The following is a 17,550-nucleotide window of genomic DNA, read 5'->3' on the forward strand; positions in this document are numbered from 1 at the left end:
ACTGCTTATTTTTAAAAAAGGGGGAACAAAGAGAATCCAGGGAATTATAGATCGGTCAGCCTAGCTTTGCTACCTGGAAAGATACTGGTACAAATTATTAAACAATTAGCTTGTAGGCACCTAGAGGATTATAGGGTTATAGGGAATAGTCAGTATGGATTTGTCAAAAACAAATCATACCAAACCAATCTAGTTTCCTTTTTTGACAGGACTATTGGCCTAGTAGATGTGGGGGAAACAGTAGACATGCTATACCCTGATTTTTTTAGTAAGGCTTTTGACACAGATCCACATGACAGTCTCATAAGTAAACTAGGAAAAAGTGGTCTTGGTGAAATTACTATAAGGTTGGTGCACAACTAGTTGAAAGACCATATTCAAAGAAGAGTAGTTATCCAGTGAGTCCTTCAGGAGGCAGTCCTGGGTCCAGTACTACTGAATAATTTCATTAAATAGTTGGTTAATGGAATAGAGAGTATACACCTCTATCTCGATATAATGCTGTACTCAGGAGCCAAAAAATCTTACTGCGTTATAGGTGAAACTGCGTTATATTGAACTAGCTTTGATCTTCCGGAGCATGCAGCCCTGCCCCCTCGGAGCAGTGCTTTACCGTGTTATATCCGAATTCGTGTTATATTGGGTTGCGTTATATCAGGGTAGAGGTGTACTTCTAAAATTTTCAAATGATATCATGCTGGGAGGGATTTCAAGCACTTTGGAAGACAGGATTAGAATTCCAAACACCATTGACAAACTAGAGAATTGGTCTGAATTCAACAAAATGAAATTCAATAAAGATAAGTGCAAAGTACTACATTTAGGAAGGAAAAATCAAATGCACCACTACAAAATAGGGAATAACTGGCCAGTGGCAGTACTGCTGAAAAAAGATCTATGGCTTATAGTGGATGACAAATTGAATATGAGCCGACAATGTGATGCAGTTGCAAAAAAGGCTATAATTCTGGGCTGTATTAATATAAGGGTATGTCTACACTATGAAATTAGGTTGATTTTATAGAAGTCAATTTTTAGAAATTGATTTTATACAGTTGATTGCTTACGTCCACACTAAGTGCATTAAGTTGGCGGAGTGTGTCCTCACTACCGTGGCTGGCATCGACTTAGAGCGTTGCACTGAGGGTAGCTATCCCACAGTTCCCATAGTCTCCGCCGCCCATTGGAATTCTGGGTTAAGCTCCCAATGCCTGATGGGGCAAAAACATTGTCACGGGTGGTTTCAGCTACATGTCGTCAGTTGCCCCTCTCTCTGTGAAAGCAGCGACAGACAATTGTTTCACACGTTTTTTCCTGGGTTACCCATGTAGACACCATAGCACTGCAAGCATGGAGCCCGCTCAGCTCACTGTCACTGCTGCTGTTGCGAGCTGGAGGCTTCTGCCTCAGGCTGCTCTCCCAGACGGTAGCACCACATGGTCGCATCTACTCCAGCCTACCCCTTGCTCCCATGGCTCATGAAGCCTGGACAGTTGTAAGGAGCAGTTCAGCTATAGACTGAGAAGTGCAGAATGGTGGAAGAACATGCCTTTGGACGTTTAAAAACGCACTGGCACAGTTGGTCAGACCTCAGCGCAACAACAATTGCACTGTTATTGCTGCTTGCTGTGTGCTCCGTAATATCTGTGAGAGTAAGGGGGAGACATTTATGATAGGGTGGGAGGTTGAGACAAATTGCCTGGCGTCTGATTTTGAGCAGCCAGACACCAGGGCAATTAGAAGAGCACAGCAAGGTGGGCTGCACATCCGAGAGGCTTTGAAAACCAGTTTCATGACTGGTCAGGCTTTGGTGTGACAGTTGTGTGTGTTTCTCCTTGATGCAAACCTGCCCCCTTTGTTGATTTAAATTCCCTGTAAGCCAGCCACCCTCCCCCCTTTGAAATAAAGTAACCATTGTTTTGAAACGATGCATTCTTTCTTTATTAATTAAAAAAAGTAAAATAACAGACAAGGTAGCCCAGGTAGGGTGGGGAGGAGAGAAGGACAAGGCCACATTGTTTATTGTAGCCACACTAAAAATCAAACTGTTTGATTGACTGCCTTCTGTTGCTTGGCCATCCTCTGGAGTGGAGTGGCTGGGTGTCTGGAACCTCCCCACCCCGCTGCGTTCTTGGGCATCTGGGTGAGGATGCTATGGAATGTGGGAAGGAGGGTAGGCGGTTATATAGTGGATGCAGCAGGGGTCTGTGCTCTTTTTGGCTTTCCTGCAGCTCCAAGGGATGCTTCATCATGTCCATTTGCTACCCCATTAGCCTCAGCATCAAGTCCTGCCTCTGCTTTTTGTGTTTACTTAATTCTTTCCTGGACTCTGCCATTGAATGCCTCCATGCATTTAACTATGCCCTATCTCTGTGGGAGGACTCCATGAGCTTGGAAAACATGTCATTGTGAGTGCGTTTTTTTTTGCCTTCTAATCTGTGATAACCTCAGGGACGGAGATGATAGTGGGAGCGTAGAAACATTCTACGCTCTATGATTCTGGGGACACTGCATGGTTACCTGTGCTGCTGAGTTCGCCACGCTGACCAAACACGAAATGAAATTCAAAAGTTCCTGGGGCTTTTCCTATGTATCTGGCTAGTGCATTGGAGTTCAAAGTGCCGTCCAGAGTGATCACAATGGAGCACTCTGGGATAGCTCCCAGAGGTCAATACCGTTGATTTGCGTCCACCACTGCCCCAAATTCGACCCAGCAAGGTCGATTTTAGCGCTACGCTCCTCATCGGGGAGGAGTACAGAAGTCCATTTTGAGAGCCCTTTAGGTCGACGGAATGGGGTTGGTTGTGTGGACACAGTCATTTTTAAATTGTGGCTAAATTTGACCTAACCCCGTACTGTAGACCTGGGCTAAGTGTCATATGTAAGACAGGAGAGGTAATTGCCCTGCTCTACTCAGCACTGGTGAAACCTCAGCTGTAGTACTGTGTCCAATTCTGGGTATCACACTTTAGGGGAAATGTGGATAAAGTGGAGGGAGCCCAGTGCAGAGCAATAAAAATGATGAAAGATTTAGAAAATGAGACCTATGAGGAAAGGTTAAAAAAAACTGGGCATGCTTAGGTTTGAGAAAAAATGACTGGGAGAGGTCCTGATAAGTCTTCAAATATATTAAAAGACCATTATAAAAAGGATGCTGATCAATTGTTCTCTATCTCCACTGAAGGTAGGACTAGAAATAATGGGCTTTATCCACAGCAAGGGAGGTTTAAGTTAGATCAGGGGTCAGCAACCTTCAGCACGCGGCCCATCAGGTTAATCTGCTGGCGGGCTGTGAGACATTTTGCTTACATTGACTGTCTGCAGGCACTGCGCTCCACAGCTCCCAGTGGCTGCGGTTCGCTGTTCCCTGCCAATGGGATCTGCAGGAAGCCATGGGGCCACAGGGATGTGCTGGCTGCTGCTTCCTGCAGCTCCCATTGGCCGGGAACAGCAAACCGCAGCCACTGGGAGCTGCGAGGGGCCGTACCTTCAGATGGTCAATGTAAACAAAATGTCTCACTACCCACCAGCAGATTACCCTGATGGGCCGCATGCCGAAGGTTGCCAATCCCTGGGTTAGATACTAGGAAAAACTTTCCAACTGTATGGATTGTTAACCACTGGAAGGAAGATGTGTAATTTCCATCTCTGGAGCTTTTAAAGAATAGGTTGGACAAACACTTTGTCAGGGATGGTCTAGGTATATTTAGTCCTGCCACAGTGTGAGGGGAGGGATTTTCAGACCTACATTTTTATGATTTTACTTCCCCGGAATTAGCACATAGTAATTTCTCAGTGGTGTCTTGAATACCCTAGCATTGATGGGTCTGGGATTTAATATGTTGTACTCTTAACCATCTGTAAAATGGATCAAATTTTATTTACAATAAACATTCAGTAATTTTGGATCCATTTGTAGACTGATCACCCTCGGTGCTTTCACTGGTGTGTAACACCTGAAGACTTCTGCTTTTCCAATAATATCTCCAACTTTCTGGATAATAAAGTGCTTCTTTACAAGGCCGAACTACACTGTTTTAAGCCTCAATTTCCATTTTTAACCCTTCCTTTTGATTTGTTGCAGTTTGAAAAGTCCCGTGTAAAACCTGGAAATTTTTTTTCACAAGTAGTTGTGAGGTGATGGCATCAAATTTTACTTCCATTCTCTTCTGTATAACTTTAGTTGCAGATAGGTCATTGCTCAATGAGATGAGAAGTGGTGCTGTGCATGCCCTTCCGCCATCATAGTCTGTCCTCTGTACCAAACAGTCAGTACAGACTGGAGAAATAAAGCAGAATATTGTAGTTAGAAATGTGTGTTTTAGTCTAGGTCAGGCATAGCCCAGGCCTGCACGCTGCCTATATTCATCAAGAGTGATTTTTATAGTGATAATCAGCAGTTCTCAAACTGTGAGTTGGGACCCCAAAGTGGGTTGTGACCCCATTTTAATGGGGTCGCCAGGGCTGGCATTAGACTTGTTAGAACCCGACACCAAAGCTGAAGCCTGAGACCCACCGCCTGGGGCTGAAGCCAAAGCCTGAGGGCATCATCCCTGGGTGGTGGAGCACAAGTTACAGACCCCTCACCTGGGACTGAAGCCTTTGGTTTCGGCCCCCCCGCCTGGGGCAGTGGGGCTTGGGCAGGCTCAGCCCCGTCCCCCCCCCAAGGCCATGTAGTAATTTTTGTTGTCAGATGGGGGGCATGGTGCAATTACCGTAAGTTTGAGAGCCCTCGTGCTATATAAATACTCCAAGGGGACAGAAAAAGGATTCTGAAACCTCTGCAATCTGAAACAAATTTCTTTGCCTATTTTAGTTACTGCAACAGATTGATGTTATCCCTAGTGCTGGACAGCCAGTCTCTCCTTCAGCAGAGGTTGAGGGAAAGGGAGGGTGGGCTTACTTGCAGCATCTCTGAGAAATGTGAGCAACAGCAGCATCCCTGCCTCAGTTCTAAGTAGCAATTTTTGCTTCCTTCAGTTTCTAAGCATCCCAAAAAGTGAGTAGCTTGCTTCCCATCTAGTCCAGCCCCTTTTCCCCAAATTCATCCCAGCCACCTCCCCCCACCTTCCAGATCAGCATGAGGGAACAAAACAAGCCTCCTTCTGCAGCACAAACTCACTTGTCTCCTTAATCCCTCCGCCCACTGGTTGCCCAGCCAACAGGCCAGACAAGCAGGTGATGCATTGACAGGGAGCAGATGGTCTCTCGCAGAGGTAAGCGGGGCCCAACAATGAAACCATATTGATCATATTGCTCCTTTTCTCTTCTTTGGCTTCAACTTTAGTCTTGAGTCTTTTCCACTACTAACCTGCTTCCCTACGCCACTCTCAAACACTTCGCACTATGGCTTCTCCTCCTCCCACCCACCCCAAGAGTAGTTAATGATGCGGGGGAGGCAGAGAGCTCAAACACTCTTACTAGTCTCCACTCCCCCCCGCAAGACCCTTCACAAAAAGGAGGAAGAAAGGGGACTGCACATTGTCTTTCCTCTACAGTTGCATGCCCATCCTTAACTCCCAACACTGCCACTTCAGCCAGCTCACCGCCCCCACTCCTCTAACCACATCCTCCTCCTCTTCAACCCCCTCTCCCTCAAATTCAGCACAAGTGCAGAGGAGAAAAGGAGGGCCCTGTATTCTGTCATCCCTTCAGCTGCTCCTGCCTATCCACAACCTGACCCAACAATCACACACACAAAAAATAGAAGACAGTCTGTTTTCCTCCTTTTTCATGCTATTCAGAAACCCCAGGCTTCTCTTCCCCCTAGGCACACCCCCCACTTCTCAACTTCCCTCTCCTCCCATTTCAGTACAAACTGACATACCCGAACCCCACAGCCTGTTCCCCTTTCTAAAGCCCTTCACCCTCATCTACACACACCCTGCACCCTCACCCCCATTTATCAGCTGAAAAGAAATGGGAGAAAGAGACTGAGGGGCCTCAAAATTAGCTCCTCCAAAGCCCATCAAACACAGCTATTTGTTTACGCGAGTGTTCCACAGCCTGCCTCCCTGTCAGCTGTCCGCTTGCATTCACACCTCACTCTCATCTCTCTCTCTCTCTCTCACACACGCATTAGAAAGGGCCCAGAGTCTGTAACACCCCCTCATATCCACTTTCCTCAGACTTGATGTTAAATGAGAGAGAAATCCATGGCCCTTCAGTCTGCACCCCCATTGCTTCCCTCCCATTTGCACTCTCCTTACCTTCAAAACACAAGGTGACAAAAAGGGAACTCCATGGCTGTCCCCCTCCATTCATTCTCACCCCTTCTCAAACACACACTCATAGGAACATGAGAAAGAAAGAAAAAAAGAAAGGGCCTCACAGGTCACGTCTCTTCCCTTCCACAGCCCTCCCCACAACATACGCTGATAATAAGAACGAGAACCAGGGCCTTTCAGTCTGCACCCCGCTCCCATCTCATTCATCAACCCCAGTGTAGCATTCACTGACGTATAGCAAATTGTGAAGATGCTAGCATTGAGGCATGAAAACTGTTAGCCACTATTCACAATTTTAATACTACCTTCATAGCTGTCACATAAATTCATTGCCAAACTTGGGCTTATAATAGCAAGAGGGAACTTAAAAAGAAAGAATTCCTAAGGGCACGGTTTGCTACGGTATCTGTACTTGTTTGCAGATGGTTTTTGAAACCATAACTACAGTAACTCCATCCAGTGTTTTCTAATGTGGCTGCTCTGTAGTTTAAAAAAACAGATCTCTTCCCTTTGCCCACTTTTTTTTTTTTTTTTACAGTAAATAGAAATGCCTATAAAGACTCTTTTTTTTTCACTCGCCCCTTCCCCTCCCCCCCCGCAAAAAGGAGAGAGAGACAGACAGAGAGCAAAAAGAAAAGAGGCTTGTGAATGAAGCCCAGACAATACAGGGTCACAAAGCTGTCACAACTAATGTCATAGTGGCACTTCTGGGCAGGCTTACAGAGGACTTCTTGTTTCTTGATTTTTATGGTGATCGGTAGAACGCATGTAGCACTTGGCGAACAGGTTTAGGACAAGTGGCAAAGAAAAGACTCCTCACAATAAACTCTTTTCTGCTGCATTGGGAGCATTATGCCCACAAACACCTGGGGTTTACTAAGAGGGGGTTGCAAAGGACTAAATAAATAAATAAAGGAGCAGAGCTATTGTTTTCAAGTTACAGCCCATGTACCAAGTGGGCACAATAGTTTTCCTTTAACTTGTCAGAGGCTCTGGAGTCTAATAAAGCCTCAGAAATGCTATTAAATACAAATACCAACATTTAAGGAATGTGAAGGTTGGGGCAGGAAAAAAAACAGACAAAGGAAGTAGAAAGTTCTGGCTTAAAGCCTGTGCCATTGCTTGAAGATGTTACAGACGATGAGTCTTTCTCATGCCTTCTGAGGCACATTTCTAACACAACTTTGAGAATACAGAGGAGAGTAGAGGCAATGGTGCTAGATCCTCAGCGGATGTAAACCAGTGTAGCTCTGAAGTCAATGGAGCTAGGCTGATTTACAGCAGCTGAGGATCTGGCCTAACAGTGCTTAACATCATATTCCTGAACCTCAGAGTCTTACGGTAGCTAGGCACTCAGGTAAATGAAAGGCAATTGCATTAAAAACAACAGAAAATCCCGATTCCCAGTTAATAATAAAATATAACTAGCAGGAGCGTTTACATTTTCCTTTCCTCTGTCTATTGGTGAAGTGTCTGTCCCTGCAGTCATGGATTTCCTACTTGGCAAGCATTTTGTGAGAGAGGTCACTCAACAGAGCAACCCCACAGAACAAGTCATGAGGTAAGTATTCCCTCACTCACCTCAGAATAATAATCAGCTCTGGGAAGGTTCCTTTTTGCACTCATTAGCCTTTCAAAAACAAACTGAGGGTGATTGATAGCATCCAAAGGAGTTGGGTCTAGGGAGAAGCCTTCGCCATTTCCCCATCCAAAACTGGCCACACTTTCAGAGAATTTCATAAAATCAAAATGTTATGTAAAGCAAACTTTCTTTAAATATTTTTTTAAAAAATCATACTGTCTCCTTTGCAATGTTTCTTTCTTCCTCCCTTTATCTTCAGTCTCCATTTTTCAGTCCACACTTGTTTCTTCAAGGTGCCTTTCTGATTTGCCCATCCTTTTGCTATCTATATTTAAACTTCAGTTTTCTTAAACTGATCAAAAAGTACCCTGAAGTCTTCAGTGAGCCAAGACAGACATTCAGAATTTGACATGATATCAATGGAATGTGTATAGTCAAAAGCCTCCCATATCACAGCCTGGGAGATGAATTTTCATGCAAAAGCATCAGAAAGCTCCCTTTGAAAAGTCTGAGCTGAGATTTGTTGTAAATGTTTGCAACAAATGTTTAAAAGGGTGTTTTATGTTTAAGAGTAAGATTAGTTTATTCACTAGGCAACTGAATTTTCAAGGTAAAAAAACCAGACCAATCTCTCCTTTAAAATCCAGTTCTTCGAGGAATTTTTCCTACATACTTTGCCCCACTCTCTTCCTTATTTGAACAGTTGTCTCGTATCTTGTCTCGATTATCTTGTGGGCATGCATGTAAGCTTAATGTCTGTGCCCATATAGTGCTATCTTGTTTTGCCTAAATACTATAGATCTTATGTGCCTTGATGAAGCACTTATGGAGTAGATTTGTACAAACTTCACCTGAAAACCACTGTGGTACATTGGTTAGGATGCTGGACTAGGAATCAGAAGACCAAGCTTCCTATCCTAGTCTCAGGTTTCAGGGTGGTAGCTGTGTTAGTCTGTATCAGAAAAAACAATGAGGAGTACTTAGAGTACTTTGGAGTACACCTTAGAGACTAACAAATTTATTTGGGCATAAGCTTTTGTGGGTTAAAACCCAGTGCATGGAGTGGAAAATACAGTAGGAAGATACATATATACACAGTACATGAAAAGATGGGAGTTACCTTACCAGTTATGAACTGACCCTTCACTTGGTAAGGCAACTCCCATCTTTTCATGGACTGTGTGTATATCTTCCTACTGTATTTTCCACTCCATGCATCTGATGAAGTGGGTTTTTGCCCATGAAAGCTTATGCCCAAATAAATTTGTTAGTCTCTAAGGTGCCACAAATACTCCACGTTATCCTAGGTCTGCTACTGAACTGATGTGTAAGTATGGGCAAGTCACTTTCCCTCCCATCATTTTTCTGTTTTGTCTGTTTGGACAATAAGCTCTTTGAGGGCAGATATTGTCTCTTACTATTTGTTTGTACAGTGCCTAACACAGTGGGGTCCTGATCTCAACTGAAGCTTCTAGGCTCTAATATAATAAAAATAATTATAAAAAATAAGTACACTGCCTCCATATAGGATTGGAGAAGACAAAACAGCCAGGAAAAATGTGATCTTTATATGTATGCCTGTTATCACAGACATAAGTTGTGCATAAGTTTATTATTGTAAGCTCATCAGTTGTTTACCACATGCCTTGCCATTGCAACTATTAACAATTAAATCAGAACAGGCTATTTGAAACCATAACAAAATTTTTAGGTTAGATCATAGAAGATGCCACTATGGTAAAGGAAAAATTAGAGCAGTATCAGGTTGCTCATTTTTTTAATAGTTAAAATAGTAAATTTATTTTCTCCATTCTTTGCACAACCTGAATACTTTTTCATAAGGGAAGTTTTGTCCTTTTCTTCCAGGATAGGTTAGGTTTTTTTGTTTTTGTTTTGCTTTTATTTAAGCAATTTGAGGACATTAGCACTAGCATTTCAATGGGGAAAGAAGAATTGAGCATGGAAGCTCTTATGTGGTAATTTAACCTAGTAGGGGGCTAGCTTGGACTATTAAGTCTTTTTCAAAGGTTGCAGTTCAAGGCATCAGTTCCTGGAGTAAAATTCCTGCTGTTCTGCAGATTCTGTAGCAGGAGAGCCATCAGCTTATTAAGGTCAAAGAAAGAAGAGTTTTTACACCTTTAAACAGATAGATCTCTCTATGGACCTGATCCAAAATCCATTGAAGTCCATGAGAATCTACCGACTTCTGTGGGGTTTGAATCAGGCCCGAAATGTGCAATTGAGTCAGAATAGATCCTGCTAGTTCAGTAACTTAAAGTCTCTGTTCAATAAGTGTTTACTGATTGTCACAGTTGCTGCACAGTGCTTAGGCTGGACAATGTTCAAAACATTTGGCTGCAACCCCAGGCTCTGAGGAAAGAATTAAAGGAAATTTGAACGTGAATTTCATATCAAATATGAACATAAGGGGCCCTATTTAATAGACAGTACATCATTTAGGGTTAGATCACCAGTTGGGGTAAATCACAATAGTTACATTCGTTTCAATGGGTCTATATTCCACCAGCTTAGGAGGTGGCCCATAATACTGAATGCTAATTTTGTTTAGAGTTTTACCACGAAGATACACCCTATGCCAATATGTTATATGCAGGAAATTGGATTAGCGGTAGAACTTCCCTAACATGATTGACTGAAGTTTTCTCTTTTGCATTTTGTTTTTCTAGAATTCCCCACACCCTTCTTTTCTGTTGAAACAGCCTGTCACCAAGGGACTGGAGTTGGCTCTTGAGTTTTTGGATATAACACAAGAGTAAGTCCACACTAAAGTTTTTGATTGTGCTGGAACTCAAGCTGACTGCTTACCCATTGACTTGAGTTAACTAAGACAGTTGTTATAGACTATCTACAAAAGGCTTTGTGTCTGTGATAAGTCCTAGGATGAACCATAACAAGTAACAAATATTTGTGCATGGTGTCTATGTTAGCATTTACAAGTGTTTGTCTACAGTAATGTCAGTTACCTTGAACTAATTGCTAATCAATTCACTTGAATTACAACACAACCAAAAGCTCTACTGTGGACAACCCCAGGGAGAACTTTGTGAGAAACCTAGGTTAGGTTATTACTATTATGCAGATAATACACTGTCACTATATGTTTCTGCCTCTTCAAACTCTGGGTGGATGTTAGGTATCTTGGCATTTGTGTCAAGAAACTCCATGATCCCATGGCTTAGAACCGCTAAGGTTAATCCTAAATTATATTGGTTGAACCAGAAGGGAATTGGGAATAGAGAGCATTTCCTTGCAAGTTTTTATGAAGTCACATAAAGAGAGAGTGTGGGTTGACATCTAGTCATAGCTGTTGATTTGGGTCTGCCTTTAGAAGACAGTATGTCAGCTATTGTCAGAAATTTTTACCAGCATAAAAATATCACCCCCAAATTATGATCACATCTCTCACTTGATGATGCTGTTACATATGTGCCTTTGTGACACTGAGGTTAGACTAATGCAATATGATCAGTGGTGGTTACCAAATAGAGTGATCTTTCACCTGTGGGTACCTTGAGATTGTGACAGTTTGGTTATTGGTTGGATAGGATCCGGATAACTGCTGCCATTTGTACTTCTCTTGCTGCTTGCATGAGCATGAACTGAGATTAATATTTGGGTTTTGTCTTTGGGATGAATCGCAGATATCCTTCAGAGCTGCCCCAGTACCACCCACCTTTCAGGAGGCCAAGACAAAGTCCCAAGTGCAACAGGCTAACAGTGCTGGATGGCCTCCCTTTCAACCTGAGACTGACCAGACAATGAGTCTTTTAAGTAAGTTGAAAAACCTTTATCTTAACTTTTTTTGCATGGCTTATTGATTTTTATTTATTGCCTTACAATGTAATGATTTTAAGTATATTATGGGTGAGAAACACAAGGCAACTTAGGTGTCTAGGTGTCCAGAATTAGGCACCCAAGTCCCCATGCGCAGCACTATTGTGATTCATGCATCACCTGCATGGCCGCTGCCTAACCCTGTAGGCACCTAAATGCACTTGACGTGTAATTTTCCACTGTAAAAGTTCCCTAAGCACCAAAGTTTCAGACCCTGGGGCATGCGCACTGCTACCTCCCTCTAGGTATCCAGATGCCTATCTCCCATCTAAGCCCCGGAATGATAATGATTTGTGAACCAGGGAAGATAGGTGTTCAGCTGCCTAAGTTGTATGCGGGGCCTGATCCTGTAGGTGGCCTCTGAGCACACCTACAGGATTGGGTTCTATTCAAAATCAAACCAGGGGAAGAAGTGTTGCTGCCCACCTAATAACTTTTAGCCCAGTAGTTAGAGCTCTCACCTGTGATGTGGGAAATCCAGGTTCAATTCCCTCATCCCTGCCAGAGAGGGGAGAATGGATTTGAACAGGGGTCCCCCACCTCACAGAGTGCTCTAACCACTAGGCTATGGGATATTCTGACATGGGGCTCCCATCTCTCCTGCTGAAGCTGTTCCACTTTGGATAAATAATTAAACAAGTGATTGGAGCAAAGGATCTGGACTAAGGATCTTCCACCTCCCATCTAGGTGCCCTGACTACAGAATCATTCTATCTTGGGTAGTCTTGTTGAAAGTTTTGCAGGCTTGGGATCATAGGCCCTGAAGTGGCAACCACTTCCTCACATGCTTAAGTTCACACACAGATAGATCACTAATATATGTAAAGTTAAGCATGTGAAGATGTGGTTGCAAGATTGGGTCTTTAATCTGTATTTATTTTTCATCATGAAGTGACAAGGTTCGTTTGGCATATATGAACTACCTTTCAAAAAAAATTCTTCTCTCCCAGTAATACCAACAAGAAACTTTGCCTTCTTAAATATAAAGCAAGCACTAAATCAAACCCAGTATACACTGCTGATTATCATGAACTGTATTTTATTTTTTCAAAGGGTTTTGTAAGATTTCCAAGTCATGCGCATGCTCCTTCCCAAATCTCTTCCCACAAATAGTAGACAGTGCGACTTTTGCTGCTGGCCAGGAGCATCATCTAATGTTTATTCTTTCCGAGGTGAAAGGCTTGAGAAAACATAAGGGCCTGTTCTTGTAGCCCTTATGCATTAAGATTCAGTTGAATTTAGCAAGAGTGAGGATTATTAGATTGGACCATAAGGGGTTATCCAGTAGGGGTGGGTTTTTGATTCAACTGGATTACTCACCAACGGCTAGTAGAATATTCCAAGTCTGCATCAATATCTAGGCCTTCGCTCTCCAACCTATACCCTGATTCTGGAAGTTACCATGTTCACTTCAAGGTATTCCACACAATGTGGAGCTCCTCTGAAGGACTGGGCCCAAATTTCCTAATTATTTTCTCCTTTCCATAGGACAGGGAACCTATACAGAAATCAAGATTAAATATACCATTTTAGCAAACATATACTGCAACTTTTAATGAATTCTGTCTAGTCCATCACATGTTGAAAGAGGCAACCTGGATCCTATGCATAGATTTCAAATGATTGCTTCCATGTTACTAATAACATAGATGTTTCCTGTAATTTGACAGCTGTGTACTCAAATATTTCATACCTACAATGTTGTATTATAGTTTGTGGGATTGTTTTCTCACTCATTCATGTTTTCCCTCAGTAACTTAGCAATGACTAATCAAGATATGCACACACCATATTGTTTTACGTGTTTAACTAGAACACTGACAGATTAATAGGAAGGGTAAATAGCAGTGCACTCTGTGATGGCTCAGTGTGGGCTCCAAGGATTGACTGCTGCCAGACTTTGTTGTATTTGCACAGAGGAAGCTGCTGCAAAAGCCTGCTGGGGCAAGGTGACCTGGGTCAGGGGTATTTGTTTCTCATGTCTATAGAAAACAATTGTCCTCTCAATGGAAGACAGCTTTTTGAAGCTATGGCTCTACTGGTAAGGAAGCATTTGTACTCCCAGGGTGCTTACTAAAAATACAGCTATACCATAGTAGAAGGCAGTGAGGGCTTGTCTATGTTGCTTGCAGTTTAGACTACTGGAGTGTAAACAACAGTGTGCACAAAGGTGCTGCGTGTAATGTCCTGGTGTGGATGTTGCAAGTGCAAACTAAAAGGTTCCTAGTTTGCGTTAATGTAGTCCGCTTCAAACAGGATGCCATTAATGCAGACTAGGAACCCTTTTGTTCATTTATGTGGTGTCCACACAGGGGAGTTACAGCGCAACACGCTGGTGCACATTGCTGTTTACTCCCCCATAGTCCAAACTGCAGGGCAGCGTAGACATAGCTTAAGTGCCCTCTACCTACTGTTCTTCATGAATGAGAGTGTAGGTTCTTACATAATGACTTTTCTGGTTCAGTTATTGCTTTTACTTGCCTAATTTTAGAAGAAAAGGAGAACTGCAGAGAACTTTAATTGATTTTTTTTATTATAAGAAAATTATTATAAATTTCAACTTAAAAAATGCAGAGGCCAAATCCATCCCTGGTATAACTGTTTTTATTAATTATAGCAGCACCTAGACACCACATCTATGTTCAGGTCCCTAGTGTGTTATATGCTGTAAAAATGCATAGTAAGACACAGTTCCTGCCCTAAGGAGCTTGCAAGCTAGGCAAACACCAGGAGTATATTTATACCTGCTTACTGTATTTTCCACTCCATGCATCTGATGAAGTGGGTTATATCCCCTGAAAGCTTATTCCCAAATAAATGTGTTAGTCTCTAAGGTGCCACAAGGACTCCTCATTGTTTTTACTGATACACACTAACACGGTTAACCCTCTGAAACCTGTCACCAGGAGTATTATTATTCCCATTTCATAGATGGGAAAATGAGTCTAAAAGAGATGAAGTGATTTCTAAAGGTTACACAGTGATTCTGTGGCAGAAGTGAGTTTTTAATCCTGGTCCAGTGTCTTGACCACCAGACAGTCTTTCCTCTACTGACTTCATAGATAAATAGGGCCTCCATGAACCCCAGGGAGAAAGAGTGCCCCCTACTGTTTCTAAGCACAGCATAATGTTGGCCAAAGTTCTGCTGTGGAGGAAGGTCTAAAGTTTCCACTGGGTTATGAGAAAGGATTTTATTCTAGCAAAACCTTAGATATATGAGAATGTTGTCCAATTACCATGAGTGCCAGCCCCACATGTCAGAAATGGACCCTCAAAGGTTGCATTTATAGAATGTGTATTGTCTCACTGCAGTATGATTTCTACTCTATACAGAAAAAGGGAGGAATGGTTCTCTAAAATACACTTGTTAGGAATTCATGAGACTCACTATCATTTTTCTGAGTGTACAGACAGCTAGTCTATTCAAACCGTGTGTGTAATTCCCAGCACTGCTAACATCCATATATGTGAACATCAGTGGGAAAAACAACCCTCTATGCTAAAGCAATTATCTCCTAATTCAGCAAAATGTGGAGTATTAACTCTCAAATAAGGGAGAAGGCAATTCTTCCTCTCTAGGGGTCCAATTCACCATTGCTCAAAATGGGCATAAATTACCCTTGTTCCAATTTGGTAAGGTGTTCCATTAACTTTGCACCAATAGAACTGCACAGCATCAGTGGATTTGGCCCTAAATATTTTTTTTTCTTGAATAGAATCACTGAAGGAGCTAGTAACCAGTAACTGATGTCAATGGTCCTTTCCTTTTCAGTGTGTGCAGGATCACTTGGAGGCATCTGTGCAATGGCAGACACATTTTATGTTTCTTGGGATATTATATTTCAGTTCAATTTAAATGTAAGCCTAATTCTAAGGGAAAATATATCCAGTCTGTTCCCAAGAGATATGATCATGGGGAATTAAACAAGGCAGTGGTCTAAATTAATGTTGTTTGTATTTCAAGGAATCTGGGCTCAACCATGTAACAGGTATACTAGGCCTGTAGTAACACCATAAACACAACAGAACAGCATATCAAAGGATCTTTGCTTTTAGGAATTGGTACCTTACACTCTAGTAATGCAAAGGAAATACTGTGAAACAGTCATGATATAACTGATCAGTTCTTAACTCATACTGACTAAAAAAATTGGAAATCTGTACCGGCACAGTGTTTTTTGTTTTCCTTTTATAGCTCATAGAGCAGCATAAGTTACAGCTTTTTCCTCAAAAATCATTGGCATCTTACTGCGTGTAACCTGGCAAACTCACCCCTGTGGCGCCTCCTGCTGGTTGCTTCAGGGAATTAGCTCAAATACACAGCTCAGAGCACCCTCTGCAGGCCGGTGATCCGCCTTCTGGCCCCGTGTCCCTCCCTGGACCCCAGTGCCCCTTTTACATGGGGTGCTGCCCCCCTGGCAGTAACCCCTTGTCTCTTAGGGGTTTCCCCTCCCCAGGGAACCCACCCCCTCTATCTCCACTTTGCCTCAGGATCTTGGCAATTGCCCAGTTATTAGCTAGCCCCACGCCCTGGGGCAGACTGCAGTGTTAGCCTCTCCTCATCGGCAAAGGGGTTTGGGCTTGCTGCCTTGGCCTACCCCTGGGTTGCACCCTGCAACCCCAGTACCCCCTAGCCTACTGCTAGGCCACAGCCTGGGGCTCTCCAGGCAGAAGCTCCCTGGCTCCACTGCCTTCCCCAGCCCTGCTTCATGCTAAGTACCTTGTCTCAGCAGCCAGGCCCTTCTCCCTCTGAACGCAGAGAGAGTCTCCTGCCCCTGGCTTCCCTGCCCTTTTATAAGGGCCTGTGGCTCAGTTTGGGGCATGGCCCCAGCTGCAGCCACTTCCCCAATCAGCCCAGCTCAAAAGGCTGCTTGCTCCAACCCCAGCCCCTTTCCTGGGCTGTTTTTAACCCCTTCAGGGCCAGAGCAGAGATCCACTCTGCTACACTGCCCTCACCTCATGAAGTGGCCTCAGCCAATCAAGGAACTGAGTATGATACACTTGGGACCAATCCCAACCAACCCAACTGAAAATTCAAAAATGGAAAGCAAAATATGCAATGACTTGTTCACAGATATACAGATTTTGTGTGTAGGTGTGATGGTAGGTGGGAAAGGGAAATATCATGCTTGCCTCCAAAGGCTTGTCTTTCATAAAAAAAATCCATGCAAAAATTCTCTGAAAACCTACAACTCAAACCGAAGCAAGTTTTCCAGTGTTTAATTTCACCGCAGATATGTAACGCTGTAAATATGGGCCACATGCTTGGCTGGTGTAAATCTGCAGAGCTCATTTGCTTTCTGTGGGCTGAAGATTTGACCCAAACATATTTGAAGATAGAAGTTGAAAATCAGTTTTTTTTTATTTGTTTGCCAAACACCAAGTTCAGAGTCAAACATTTTTTTTCTTGAAGAGTTGATGACGTTGACTTCTGAGTCAATGTAGGAAATGCACTATTTTAGGGATTAGACAAGCCACTAGCTCATGCAAGGGACATATTAGAATTTGTTACCTGCCTAGCCATTATTTCATCAGTTAATTTTTTATACTCTTCTTCTGAAATGTTGAGATTTACATCTGTATGCTGTCAGAGTGCAATTCACTGCTATGTAGAGAGCCAGCCCAAATCTGTGTCACTTAAGCAATCCGAGTAGATTTAGGTGTAACTAGTCCATTAGGCCCTTGTGCAGAGGTGAGCTTAACCCTGCTTATTTTGGGGCTCAAACACTTGATTAACTCTTTGCTTTACAGTTGTTTGAAAGTTGCATCACACTTTAAAATTACAGATTGAGATTGGCACAGCCTTTGCTTAGCTGTGAAAGGGAGGAAATCCTCCTTGCTCAGATTGTGAAACCAGCTCTCTGGGGTAGAGCAGGGGAGACTCCT

Source organism: Chelonoidis abingdonii, chromosome 1 (genome assembly GCF_003597395.2).
Source record: "Chelonoidis abingdonii isolate Lonesome George chromosome 1, CheloAbing_2.0, whole genome shotgun sequence".
Classification (NCBI taxonomy): domain Eukaryota; kingdom Metazoa; phylum Chordata; order Testudines; family Testudinidae; genus Chelonoidis; species Chelonoidis abingdonii.